The sequence below is a fragment of the Amblyomma maculatum genome, chromosome 1, assembly GCF_055883805.1.
Source record: "Amblyomma maculatum isolate TAMU_Amacu chromosome 1, ASM5588380v1, whole genome shotgun sequence".
Classification (NCBI taxonomy): domain Eukaryota; kingdom Metazoa; phylum Arthropoda; class Arachnida; order Ixodida; family Ixodidae; genus Amblyomma; species Amblyomma maculatum.
Window position 1 is genome coordinate 218,834,692 of NC_139344.1, and position 14,369 is coordinate 218,849,060.

A 14,369-nucleotide genomic window follows, 5' to 3' on the forward strand; every position below is an offset into this window, starting at 1 on the left:
AAGATTGATTGGTGTGTATTGGGCGATGATGAGCTAATAAAATATTTGTAATTAATTGACCAATTGATGAAATAAAGCAACAAAAAAAGAAAAAAATTGGAAATTGAAGGTTTAAAGGTGACAAAATGCCCAGAAGGAAAAACCAGTACTTGGTGATGCTAATGAAGAAAATTTAGAATGTGTAATTGATTAATTGATATAATTGAATGTGCTCAAAGGTGTCAAATTGCTCAGAATGTAAAGGTGATTGATTTTTGCTGACTCTTAATATTGGTGCATAAAAATATTTTTTTTTATTTTTTTTATTTATAACATACTACAGGTGAAAGCTCCAGGCAGGCTATTCACCTTAGGCTATTCACAAATAAAGAAACAAATAATCGAAATATAAAATAAATGAAAGCTGAAAATTCAAAAAGGGAAGAAAGAAAACGTGTGTGCGTGAGAGAGAGAGAGACGCTATCGCGTCATACCCTTAACGGCGGAGCTCAAGTGTCCCCCTAATGTTTTATAACAGTGTATATAACATATATCTGACTTTATGAACACAGCCAGTTGCACCAAGCACTGACACTTCGCAGTTATGTGAGTTGACTTTTCACGTTTATTTTCGTTTCAGCCGAGTTCCTCTTCCTCCGAGTTCCTCGAAGCTTCCCATATGACAGCACTTTCATATGAGGTTAAGGCTTAAAATGTCTGCTATCTGACAGAGGGAATAAACAAGAAATCGGCATATTTACAAAATCAACTGAATTTCATTTGGGTGTCAATTAGCGAACCATCGGGCAACTCGATAAAACGCACAAAAGTGAAAAGCAAACTTCGTTATTTTATCGGCTGCACTAGTAGGTATGAAGGCACAGAATGCAAACCTGAGCAGCACGCTCTGGACGCGGACCGGACTTCGCATGCATTATCACGTGATAACATCTTTCGAAACGGGCTGGACATGAGCATATTACAACACACTAGTGGGATGTCATCTTCTCCTGCTTTACTAGATGCCGCGGGTTTGGCAGCCGCTTTTGCAGCGTGAAACACGCACCTCAGGCGCACCAAGCGGTATACCATTTCGTACGACTGTGAAAAGTAGTTTCGGTAATCATGCCCTTGTCTTAAATCAAATAGACAATGGTAAATGCAACCTGCGTACAAAAGGTTTCAAAGAATGTATTTGAACTATAGCGTTCGTTATACATGCATTGCTCCTTCTCCCGTGCCCTCCATCGAAGCATAAGCTTATCCTTAAAGTTCACAAGGAGCACGCAAAACAACCTTGCTGTTTTAGTTGATAGTACGTTCTATAGCTCCCAGTAAAAGGGACGTAAAGCCGATTAGGATTGCAAACGAGCGGTCACATACACTCGTATACCCTGTTTCCGTGCGCATCTGTACGACGGTGCGCTTGCTGCAGAAGGGTACGCAGCAACATGCTGGCATCATTCCGAATAGAGCTTGGTGCTAGCAGCTACTGCTGTGATGTTAAAAAAAATGAAACAATCGCTTGTGATCATTCCAATGCACCTTGCGGTGCGAGCATGGGTTCCACGAAGGCGCACGTTGACAGCGTACTCGATGGGAGGCGCGGGCGGACTGAACAAAACATGGCCGCCGCGCACAGTTTCTGTTTCTTTCACCGCTAACTTTTGTAAATCCTCTATTAAACTATAGGAGAACGCGTAAGCTTCGCTTCGCCATAAGAATAGTGTGTGTGCATGCGTGCGTGTGCGTGTGCGTGTGCGTGTGTGTGTGTGTGCGTGTGTGTGCGTGTGTGTGTGTGCGTGTGCGTGTGTGTGCGTGTGTGCGTGTGCGTGTGTGCGTGTGTGTGTGTGTGTGTGTGTGCGTGCGTGCGTGTGTGTGTGTGTGTGTGTGTGTGTGTGTGTGTGTGTGTGTGTGTGTGTGTGTGTGTGTGTGTGTGTGTGTGTGTGTGTGTGTGTGTGTGTGTGTGTGTGTGTGTGTGTGTGTGTGTGTGTGTGTGTGTGTGTGTGTGTGTGTGTGTGTGTGTGTGTGTGTGTGTGTGTGTGTGTGTGTGTGTGTGTGTGTGTGTGTGTGTGTGTGTGTGTGTGTGTGTGTGTGTGTGTGTGTGTGTGTGTGTGTGTGTGTGTGTGTGTGTGTGTGTGTGTGTGTGTGTGTGTGTGTGTGTGTGTGTGTGTGTGTGTGTGTGTGTGTGTGTGTGTGTGTGTGTGTGTGTGTGTGTGTGTCACTTCTCCGGGGACACTACACTTTAAAATGAACGGCATACAATCGGAAGTACATACGTCGGTTCGAATCCCAGTCGCGAAATAGACTCCTACTTTACTAGATATGACGAATGCTGAATGACAAACGAAACGGTATATGACACCACCCTGAACGATGCATATAAAGAACGGTTGCATCACAATTTTGATTCTAAATCAGGTCCCTGTTTTTCCCAGTACGTTTTTCTGGCTCAATTCTGGGTTACCATGACAGCAACGGAACATGTTTTTTTTTTTTTTTCGACCGATGTTTGTATAAGTGTCGCGTAATTTTTGGAGCCGTCTGCGAATGGAGCTTTTTACAAACTGAATCGAATACGAATGGTGTAGTAAAATCCGAGTCGAATACGAACCGAGTAGTAATCGAACCTAATTAAATACGAACCAAATATGTGCTTTTCGTGTAGGTTCGAGTGTCAACAGAGGCACGGGGGTGCGGTGCTAAACTTATCGTTTTGAACCCATAGTTGCTATGAGACACATCCCTCATCTCAACAAGGGGTCGCAACACAAAGTCAGCGTATACTCACTCTATGATCGGTCTCTTTGGCTATTGATAACGAAAGAGAAATAACTATAGCCAGGACATGAGACGGCGGCAGCGTTTACCGGGCAACAAGGAAGGGTTGCTAACCATTAATATTGCCTAAGCCTTGCCGCGTCTGCCAGTGTTAGTGGCCATGAGTGAGCATTATGAACGTTGCCACAAAAATGGACCGCGTAGCGACACTGAATCCTTACAATACCGCGCATACTGATGGGTGCCGGATCAGTCGACGAAGAAAAATACGCAGGGCCTTTATTTGGACATCGCGGCGCCTATCTCAAAAGCATTCGAATAGTATAGCATGTTCGATTCGTTTCGAATAATTTTCAACATCCATGATTTCATTTGTTCGAATAATCTAATTAGAGGATTTTCGGTGCGCTATTCGAAATTTTCGAACATTCGCACACACCCATGATAGACACATATGCTGCCACCGGCCATATCAGTTCTGAATTCTTCACGCTTGTGATTAGCAGAATTAGAATTATGCCTGAACTAATGCCTGTCAAATACAATGCATGCTTTTTTTTTTTTTATTGTTTTACTCCGCGTGAATGTATTTGGTCTTCTTTTATGCAATGCCTTGATAGCTCAGCTTTAAAAATGGGGATAAAAGCAGCGCGCAAACAAGAACGTGGTGACACAACGCCAAATGCTCTCTCAGCTTCCTAAACAGATGCCATGAGTGAAAGGAACAATGAAACGCGTCCTAATGCGTGGAACTTTATATGTACTTGTCCACAAAGAACGGCGCTTCTAAACGTACCATATGGCTCTTACAGTAAACAAAACATATATCTAAATGCCCTTTTTTTCTGTTTTCGTCCGCGATAACGCCAATTCCCCTTTAGAGTATACATTGGTTCACAAACGTTCTATCGATTTCCATACAATCAGTACATTCTGAATATCCGACAAAAGCTTTTACTTTTGACGCGAATATAGACGCGTTTTCTGCATGTGACAGTCATTTGCATCGTCATCATCATCATAATCACCGCGTTAGCCGGGCTACAAACCTACTGCAGGGCAAAGGCCTCTCGCAGATTCTTCCAAATAAGCCTGCACGTCTGCACAAACCTAATCCCCGCAAACTTCCTCATCTCATACGCCCACCTGACTCTCTCACGACTTCTGCTCAGATCCCTTCCCCTGTGATCCAGTCAGTAACACGTAGCGACCTTCGCTTATCTGGCCTTCGCAATACATGCTCTGCTCATGCCTATCTTTTATTCTGGAATTGCACTAGAATGTCATAGACTCGCGTTTGTTCGATGAGCAATTCCACAACTGTCTCATAACGTCCCATATCACCTTCCATTCCATAGCTTCCCTTTACATATTTGTATGCCACGCACGCGCAAATCGAACCGCGGAATTATTCGTTTAAAAGGGGACATCATTAAAGATGGGCTGTACCTTAAACGAGCAAACGAACAGCGATGCTTTTCAGCATGCTCGATGGATGGCCCTCTTGATTGATTACATGAAAATGCCAGGAAAAATCCGTGATTAGCAGCTGCAATGACAGTAAACAGAGCATTTATACTCATACAGGTTAAGCTAAGCATTCATGCTGGGGAACAGTGCAACAAAGGTGGGACAAGGAGGAGGCGCTGTTGCGCTGTTTCCCATATGCATACCAACTCGCCCAGATTTCAACTTTACACGATAAGGTCCGATTTAAAACGCAGCGAAATTGTATTTTAAGTTCGTATGGCGAAAATGTTTTTATGAAAGAGCAGTGAACAAGGGTAAAGGGGGTAGCCTCAATTCGCAAGTCGATTCAACGTTTCGACAAGTGGACTTGTCTCCGTCTCTAATGCTTTTTAAAGTTTTTTTTTTTTTTTTTTTTTTTTCTGTTCTCTCTGAACTCATGCAGAGATGTCGCTTTCGTTGAAGAAATTGGATTGGAAGTTTTTCAGTCAAATAATGCCGGCTAGAAAAGCCTTACAAAAGCGTTCTGCTGGGGTCAGGGCGTCGCACAGGGTGGCTTATCGCGTAGTGAATGCATTTCGTCACTCACGACGTGATCTTAATTTTTCTTCGCATTTTCCTCACTCTTATTTTCCTTCGTGGTCTTTCTGTCATGTGGAAATGATCACGACTTCCGCAGCGGCAGCGCCAAGGCCAGAGTGAGATCTTCCTCCTCACGAATTGAGGTTGCGAACAGCATAGCGAGGAGAGTCAGCACGTGATGGTTAGGAGGACTTCGCTGTAATTTTGGAGGCAGTGATACGGCCGTTAACAACTGGACTTCTGATACACGCGAAGAAAGGGAGATAGATAATGAAGCGTACAAGCACTAAACAACCGTTCAGGTGGCTCTCAGTTCACACATGAACCAGCCAGAGCTGATCGTCGAATAGAGAAGCCGCCAGCGAACATATGACGGCGCCGTGTGGGTAACGTTCCCTTGTAATACCACGCTTCAATTTTCTCGGGTTGCCTCCTGAGAAGGCGTCTGCTGTTGAAGCACAGCGCAGCCGAACAGGAGCATGTCGTTTCACCTATTGGCACGGAAAAGGCGTGGAACAAATTAATATCGTGCGGGACTCGCCTGCACGGCGAGGACAGTGACGGGCGCGACGTAAAAGCGGCTCCCGCTGCAGCTAATAGGCGGTGGCCTGCGACGGGCACGCCGGAGCCGACCTCCGCTGACAGCTCAAACAGGCGGGCTGCCACGAGAGTCGTAAATTTGCTCGAAATCGAATAAAACTGCGCCGGCTCCGTTTCTGGTTCGAGAGGCGCGCGCGGCGAAAGCGCGGCGCGCAGGTCCAAATGACAGGCCGCGCGGCCAGCAGACCAGAAAAATAATTAAATTTGGCGAATGGCACGATGAATCTTTATTGTCGCTTTCCGAAGAGGCGGCAGAAAAAAGGAGGGAGGTGTCTCCTCTGGCGCGAGAAGAAGTCGAAGGTGGGGGGAAAGGTGGGCGGTGCGCAGCGGAGCGTAAGAAGTCGTGATAGCTTCTGTCGGAGGGCGAGGAAGCCGACAGCCACCTTTCCCGGGGGGCGCAATAAATAGGCGTTGGTGGCGCTGGGAGGAACGCCTCCGGGAGCCGGGTCACATCTATCAAGCGTGCGCGCTCTTTTCGGGAAGGCCTCGGGGAGCGCGGCACGCACGGGGCGAGGGAGAACGGGACCCAGCTGCCGCTGTTTGATTTGCGCCGCCGGCTCGGGGAGCCCCCATTGTCTGGTTGACCGCCGTGACGCCGGCGTCGACGCCTTGCGAGAGCCAGGTGCACCGGAGCCGCAGCGCGACGACAAGCTGGCTTCCTAACGGGACAGCTCGCTGCAGAAAGGAATGCGTCCAGCGAAGAGGAATAAACCCGCCATCATGCCCACTTCTCCTCGCGGCCGCCACCGTGGCGCGTTCGCTCGTCCATCTCCCCACACTGCGCCCCAAACGGGATTGCAGGCACCCCCTGGTGGGCTCACATAGAAAGCGAATAATCCCCTCACCCCGTCTACAGCTCCGATGCACCTATCAAGCTGCGCTATGGTGCCATCGAAGCGTGCGCCGCCACCCTCTCGGGGCGCTAATCGCCCGAACCTAACTCGCCGCGTCGTGTCGATGTGCGCTTGTTTGTGGAGCGAGCGGCTTTTCGATCGACAGGGTATGAACACGAGTTGTGTAAGCCCATTTCACCCGTTCAACTAGCCAAGGAAATCCACTTGATATCTAAGCCACTTGATACGTAACCACACTTCTCCATATATATATATATATATATAGCGCTGCTTAAACACCGTTCATAAAGACATATTCAAAGCAGGGATTTTGTGTGGTCATAGCGACTATCATTTTGACCTTATTGAATGAAGGCCAGAGTATTTTACGCCAGCATCATGAAAAGTGATTTCATTGAGGGAAAAACCGAGAGGAAGCACATGCCTAAAATTTACGCGCATGTATACTGTTAAGTGGGTTAATCACATGACATCGAGCAGGCATACATACTTTCTTCCCGATCATTTTCTTAATATCAACGTGAAATGTGTCCGAGGAAGGGCAGAGACGCCTATTGCACCCTTCATGCAAAATAGGCTGACGCCTCTAAATGCCGCAAAATCGACTGAAATAAGATTGGAATGATTGTAAAAATTGAAATGCCTACTTAGCAAAGCTTAGAAAGCAATTCTAAAGCTCGAAATTGTTGGCGATGTTCAGTAAGGTCGCCAACAACGCCTTGCCAGAAGCCTTTGATCAAGACAGGCGATCCCTTGCATCACGAATATAACACTGTTTGCATATTTCGTTCGTTGCTTGCTCTGATTTCTTATATTTGTCTTAACTATACTTTTCAGTCTTGTAAGAGTTAGGAAGGCTTCGGTCTAAACAGACTGGACTGTTTTCTTGAAAGAAGTATTTTAATGTAGAAGTGCTTACAAGCTATTGACTTAGCCGCTGGAAAGCATGGGACAAAGCACAGATGACGCCATAACACATCACTAGTCTGAAATTAACGCAACATTTTGTCAATAGCGATGTTAGCAATGATCATAAGCTAGGATTGTGCGCCTATATACTATCGTGCTCTCAATTACTGTCTACCGAAAAGGTGAGCCGAAAAGAGCACGGCCCCCGTTAAGTTACTCACATCAGACATTTTTTCATGTCAGACTACACAGACTGCACATCAAGCCCTGATATAGCATAGAAATACCTTAATATATTAATTTCGTTTGTTGCGTATATTAACAGCATGTCCCGAAGCCACATCCCCGCATACGCCAAGAAACATTCAACCCACAGTGACGCCGTCTTGCAAACATGCTTGACAAGCAAATCAATCGCGTACAAGACTAACTAAAATGACAGCACGGATTTGGGCACATGATTCCGCCCGTTGTGACGAATTAGCGCGAACATATATATACTGACGTGACGAGTGACCAAAGAAAGGAGGGCCAAAGCTGCAACTGGTAAAGTAATCTGTCTCTCGTTTCCTTATTCAATCGTCTAGTACCCTCGTTAACTTCTTTACAATATGCAGCATCAACTATCTTCTTCTTCTTCTTCTCTATTCTCTCGGCTGTTGCCGCGCAAATAAATTTTAATACTTATGAATTTTCGTTGCTCAATAGGAGGGATTTCTACGTGCAACATAGCGTGCGTGATGTCACTGCAGGACGCACAGCCGCCGATATTTGCTCTGCATTTGCTGAAGAATAAAATTTCTAGCCGACTTTGGTAAATTCCGATAAATGACGACCTGAATAACTGTCGCACAACAATTCAGGTTTTATCCCAACAAGGCGGGTTTCGGGAGAGTATCTATTATGACATTGGACAAGGGACGGTATCTTCTGCTGTAATTTCTTTGTCGGAAGAGCTTCGATTTCCATTACGGATTCCTGCTTCTGGATTTATATTCGGTATTAGAAAAAAAAAACTTTTTTTTATACAGGAGAAAGGGGACGCTGACATAAATAATTAAACAAAACGGATTGTCCTTAAACATTTCTATGTATTTATAAGGACAACGCTAGCCCCACTTCATTGATGCTCGAAAATATTCAGCTTGAGTTGTTTATCACAGCGCTATAGACATTGTAGGTGGTTAAGGGGGCAGATACACGGTTCCAAAAAATTCACAACCTGAGACTGATGCTGGTCACACCACACTGCATGGCCGCGTTTTTGCTATTTTTTTACGGCAATAAATTGTTCAAAGGGCGTTTAAACGCAAACGCCACAGGTGATACCCCAAAAGCATCTCACGCGAGCAGGTGTGTATATATATATATATATATATATATATATCTTGTGAGGCAGAAGAACGCACCAGCAAATTCACCTTTTTACTTCAGGTAGGCCGAAGCAGCAGCTACCGACTAGCCACAGCTTAGCAACACTTCGTCTTCTTCGCACGACCCGAAGACCGATGATGATTACGCTGAGATGAAGATGAAGGTCACTCACAGTGCTTACAACATTCCCCCTCTCGAACGAAAGCGACCATCCTGGTCGCAAATTAAATCTTAAGGTCGGCGGTTAAAGGGTTTCAAGCGCGACACGTGCACAATCTCGGTGCCGCGACACCGGCGATCGCGAACAGGCGATGCAGGTGTGATATCTGGCATGGGAGCAATAGAGGCGGCGCTCAAAGACTGCATAACTGTAGGGTTTAAATGGCTTGACTCCGTTGGGACAGGAGAGGAATGCGAGGACATGGGTTGCGACGGCAAAGCAATAGGGCAACGAGAGAGAGCGTCGGCGTCCTTGTGCTTCTTGCCCGATTTGTAAGTGACAGTAAAGTCGTACTCTTGAAGGCGGAGGATCCACCGCCCGAGACGACCGGACAGATTTTTCAAAGTGGATAACCAGCATAGGGCGTGGTGGTCAGTGACGACTGTGAAGTGACGGCCGTACAGGTAAGGACGAAACTTCTGAACAGCCCAGACGACGGCGAGACATTCTTGTTCGGTAATAGTGTAGTTTTGTTCCGCAGAAGTCAGAGTTCGGCTCGCATAGGCAACAACATTTTCTGTAGAGGTGTTTTGGCGTTGCAGAAGGACAGCGCCAATGCCATGGCTACTGGCGTCGGTGTGCAAAATTGTCGGTGCTTTATCATCAAAATGGCAGAGGACGGGACCCGAAGTCAGAGCACGCTTCAGAGTTTCAAATGCTTCTTCGCAAGCAGGAGACCAGATGAAAGGCGTGTCGTTGTGAAGAAGCGCATGTAAAGGTGAGGCAATAGAGGCGAAATTGCGGATGAATCTGCGGAAGTATGATGCCAAGCCGAGGAAACTGCGGAGATCTTTGACCCGAGTTGGACGGGGAAAGTGCAGCGCAGCAGCGATTTTTTCAGGGTCAGGCTTAATTCCTTCGCTGCTTACGAGATGGCCAAGAACTTTAATGGATTTTGATGCAAAACGGCATTTCTTCGTGTTTAGCTGTAGGCCAGCGCTGGAAAGTGCTGTCAAAACTTCATCGAGACGAGTAAGGTGATCAGGAAATGACGAAGAAAAAATGACGATGTCATCTAAGTAACAGAGACATGTTTTCCATTTGAGGCCGCGGAGAACTGTGTCAATCATACGCTCGAATGTAGCAGGAGCGTTGCAGAGTCCAAAAGGCATTACATTGAATTCGTATAAACCGTCCGGTGTTGCAAAGGCGGTCTTCTCTTTATCATCTTCATTCATGGGGATCTGCCAGTAGCCTGATCTTAAGTCAAGGCTGGAGAAAAATTGGGCACCTTGCAAACAATCGAGGGCGTCGTCAATTCGAGGGAGGGGATACACATCCTTACGAGTTATTCTGTTTAGAGCACGGTAATCTACACAAAAACGAACCGAACCGTCTTTTTTTTGCACTAGCACAACAGGCGATGACCAGGAACTAGACGATGGGCGTATGATGTTGCGTGCAAGCATGTCAGCAACATTTTCCTGAATAACTTTGCGCTCGGTTGGGGAAACACGATAAGGCCGGCGTCTAACTATGCTTGATCCGTCGGTGAGTATGCGATGCGTTGCTGCAGCGGTTTGACCCAGTGTGCCGGAATTGACGTCGAACGAGTCTGCGTGCTTGTTCAATACAGCGAGCAATGCGTCTGTCTGGTCTGTTGTCAGGTCGGTGCTGATCGTGTGGCGAAGTGCTGCACTGAGCGAGGCAGGGGATGAATCAGAGCGATCGGAGGTGGAAATGGGAAGAAGTGTGACAGGCTGGGCGGAAGCAATTGATGCAACAGTAGAGTCGCGTCGCAGAAGAATGGGCTCTGATGTGGTGTTGAATGCGGCGAGAAGAGAAGAACCGCTGGAGAAGCGAAGAAGGGACACGATGATGATAATACCTCTTGACAGGAGACGAGGGCTGGGTGTAATCAGGACGTCGCCATCGGTGACGGCGTCAGAAGTCACAGATAGAATATCTTCGTTGCCCGGATAGAGGACGTGATCGGCAAGCATAACTACACGGGAAGAAAGTGGTTCTCTATCGGCAAGAATGTTGCATTCAGTGACTTCAATAGTGGGAGGGGAACACGTAATGACTGCTGAGGCGTTTTGGAGGAAATCCCAGCCGAAGATGAGTTGATGGACACAGGAGGATAGGACAGCAAACTCAATGAAGTGCAAGATGCCATCAATGGTGACTCGGGCTGTACACGCTCCACAAGGGTTAATATTCTGTCCATTTGCAGCACGTAAAGGAGGACCGGTATAAGGTGTGCGCACCTTTCGCAGTTTTAAACACAAGTCAAGTTTCATAATAGAAATAGCGGCGCCGGTATCAATTAAAGCTTCCAGTTCATGTCCCTCAAGGAATACAGTCAACATGTTTGATGGGAGCAGAGGAGGAATTGGAGAGACGACAGGCGGTGCAGTTTTACCTCCGGAAACTGCACAGGTTAGTTTTCCGTTTGGCGGGCAGAAGCTGAAGATGGAGGGCGAAGGGGCGACGAAGTCCGGCGAAAGGGTGACGGGGAGCGACGACGCGATGGCCGTGCTGTCCTAGACCGGTCAGGAGAAGTCGACGGGGAGGAAGAGGGACGGAGGTCATTATCGGTGTAGTACTGGCGAGGAGGAAGCTGGTAGGCGTCGTCACGTCGAACGTACCCATAGCTCGCACGCTCATCTCGCAGTCGTCGGCGACAAACGCGTGTTACATGGCCGCGGATTCCGCAGTAGAAACATACTGGACGAGGTGGGAGAGGCCGCCAATTACCATACACCGGTGGTCGCGGGGACAGGGCGGCGAGGCTGGGTGGGACAGGCGCGTGATGGACAGGAGGACAAGGAGGAGGAGCCGCAGTGACTTCAGCATACGTCGGAACGTTCGGAGCATACGTCGGAGCTGGTGGTTCTGTAGCCATGGGACGATTGAGTGAAGTAAGCTCCTCCTTGATAATGCCACGCAACCCAGTAGATTGAGCAGGTGGGCGTGAGAAGGCAGGAACCGACGAAATATCATTGTGGAGCTCTTCCCGTATTATAGATCGTATGATGGTGCGCAGATCAGTTTCGGGAATTTGGCTCGGATCCCAGGTGTTGTTGAGGCGGCGCGACTGTAGATAGTCAAGTCGCTGGCAAGTGGCACGAATGTCTGCCACCGTGACGGGATTTTGGGCAGCTAGAGCTGCGTAGGCAAAAGAGCCAATTCCTTTTAAAATATGTCCGACACGTTCAGCCTCGACCATGCCATTGTTAACTCGCCGGCAAAGGGCGAGTACGTCCTCAATGTAGGATGTGTATGTCTCTCCTGGAAGCTGCACACGGGTCTCTAGCTTCTTTTGAAAAGAGGCCGGACCAGCACCAACAGTTCCAAATATCTGGCGGATCTGTGTCGTGAATTGAGGCCAGTCAGGAATGGCGTCCTCATGGTTGAGGAACCACGTCTTAGCCACGTCACTCAGGTAGAATGAGACGTTGAGTAGCTTCATAGAAGCGTCCCAACCGTTAAAAGCGCTCACCCTATCGTACTGCTGTAGCCAGTCTTCGACGTCGTCACCGCGGAGACCGGCGAAAACCGGAGGGTCGCGCTGACGTGAGGTAACTGACCAAGTTGGGTGGGTCAAATGGTGCTGAGCAAGTGCACCTTGGGACGTCAGTGGTGCAGAGGTGGCATGGGCAGCCGTGGGATGCCCATCGGTAGCTACAGGCGCCGGAACGGTGAGAGCAGGGGGATGTGACTGCGCCATGGCGGTTGATGTGCCGCCAAGAACACGACCGGAACGGAGCTCCAGGGGGTGCCGCGTTGAGGACGCTGGGATCAGGAGTCACTTCCACCACTTGTGAGGCAGAAGAACGCACCAGCAAATTCACCTTTTTACTTCAGGTAGGCCGAAGCAGCAGCTACCGACTAGCCACAGCTTAGCAACACTTCGTCTTCTTCGCACGACCCGAAGACCGATGATGATTACGCTGAGATGAAGATGAAGGTCACTCACAGTGCTTACAATATATATATATATATATATATATATATATATATATATATATATATATATATATATATATATATATATATATATATATATCATCCTCATTATCAGCCTGACTGTACCCACTGTAGGGCGAAGGCTTCTCCCATATTTCTCCACTTAATCCGGTTCTGTGCTAGCTGCATCCACTTGACCCCGTGCGAACTTCATCCGCCCACCTAGCTTTCTGCCACCACCTGCTACGCTTTCCTTCCCTTAGAATCCAGTTTGTTACCCTAAGCGACCATCGGTTATCCTCTCTTCGCACTACATGTCCTGCCCATGCCCATTTCTTCCTCTTAATTTCCACTAGAATGTCGATAACTTGAGTTATTTCTCTGACCCACTCTGCACCATTTCTATCTCTTAATGTTACCACTACCATTTTTCGTTCCATAGCCCTTTGGGTCGTCCTCTTGGGTAGAACCCTCTTGGTTAGCCTCCACGTTTCCGCCCCAAAGGTGGTACAGGTAAGATGCAACTGTTGTATACTTTCCTCTTGAGAGATACGGGTAAGCTTCTAGTCATAATCTGCGAGTGCTTGCCAAATGCGCTCTATCCCAATCTTATTATTCTTGTTATTTTCTTTTCATGGTCCGGATCTGCGGTTACTACCTGTCCTAAGTAGGCATATTCGCCTACTACTTGCAGTGCTTCGCTACCTAACGTAAACCGCTCTTCTTTCCCAAGGCTGTTTAGCATTACCTTAGTCTTCTGCCTACTGATTTTCAAGCCTACCTTTCTACTTTTCCTGTCTAGGTCATCAATCATTATTTATTTTTTATTTATTTATTTACAAAATACCGCGGACACTGAGTCCAAGCAGGGTGGGTGAACAAGTCAATCAAGGTATAAAAGAAAACGCAACACTTCAAAAAAAGACAACACAGTATAGCAGGAATTGGTTAAAACTCATGGGACAATGGATTAACTAGCTGATTCCAATCTGTTATTGTGCGTGGAAAGAACGAAAATTTGTAAGTGTCTGTTCTAGCGAATATAGGGGTTAGAGGACTGGGATGGTGTTGACGAGTTTGTCTGGTTGGTGCCGGCGTTAAGTATGGTGCCGGCGTTAAGTTCATCCCCCGAGTTACTTAGCAAGGATGTCATCAGCAAATCGCAGATTACTGATGTATTCACCATCTATCCTTATCCCTATAACTACTCTCATTCCAAGTCTCTGAATACTTCCTCTAACCAAGCTGTGAATAGTACTGGGGAGATTGTGTCTCCTTGCCTAACACCTTTCTTTATGGGAATTTTGTTGCTTTCTTTATGCAGAACTATGGTTGCTGTGCAGCCACTATATATATCTTCCAGCACTTTCACGTACGGCTCGTCTACCCCCTGATTTCGCAATGCCTACATCACCGCCGAAGTTTCAACTGAGTCAAATGCTTTTTCGTAATCAATGAAGGCTATGTGTAAGGGCTGGTTATATTCCGAGCATTTTTCTATCACCTGGTTGATGGTATGAATATCATCGATAGTAGAGTACTGTTTCCGAAAACCTGCTTGATCCTGATTGTTGTCCTGATTCTATTAGCGATTACCTTAGTAAATACATTATAGTTAACCGACATTAAGCTGATTGGTCTGTAATTTTTAAGGTCCTTAGCGTCCCATTTCTTATGAATGAGGATAATGT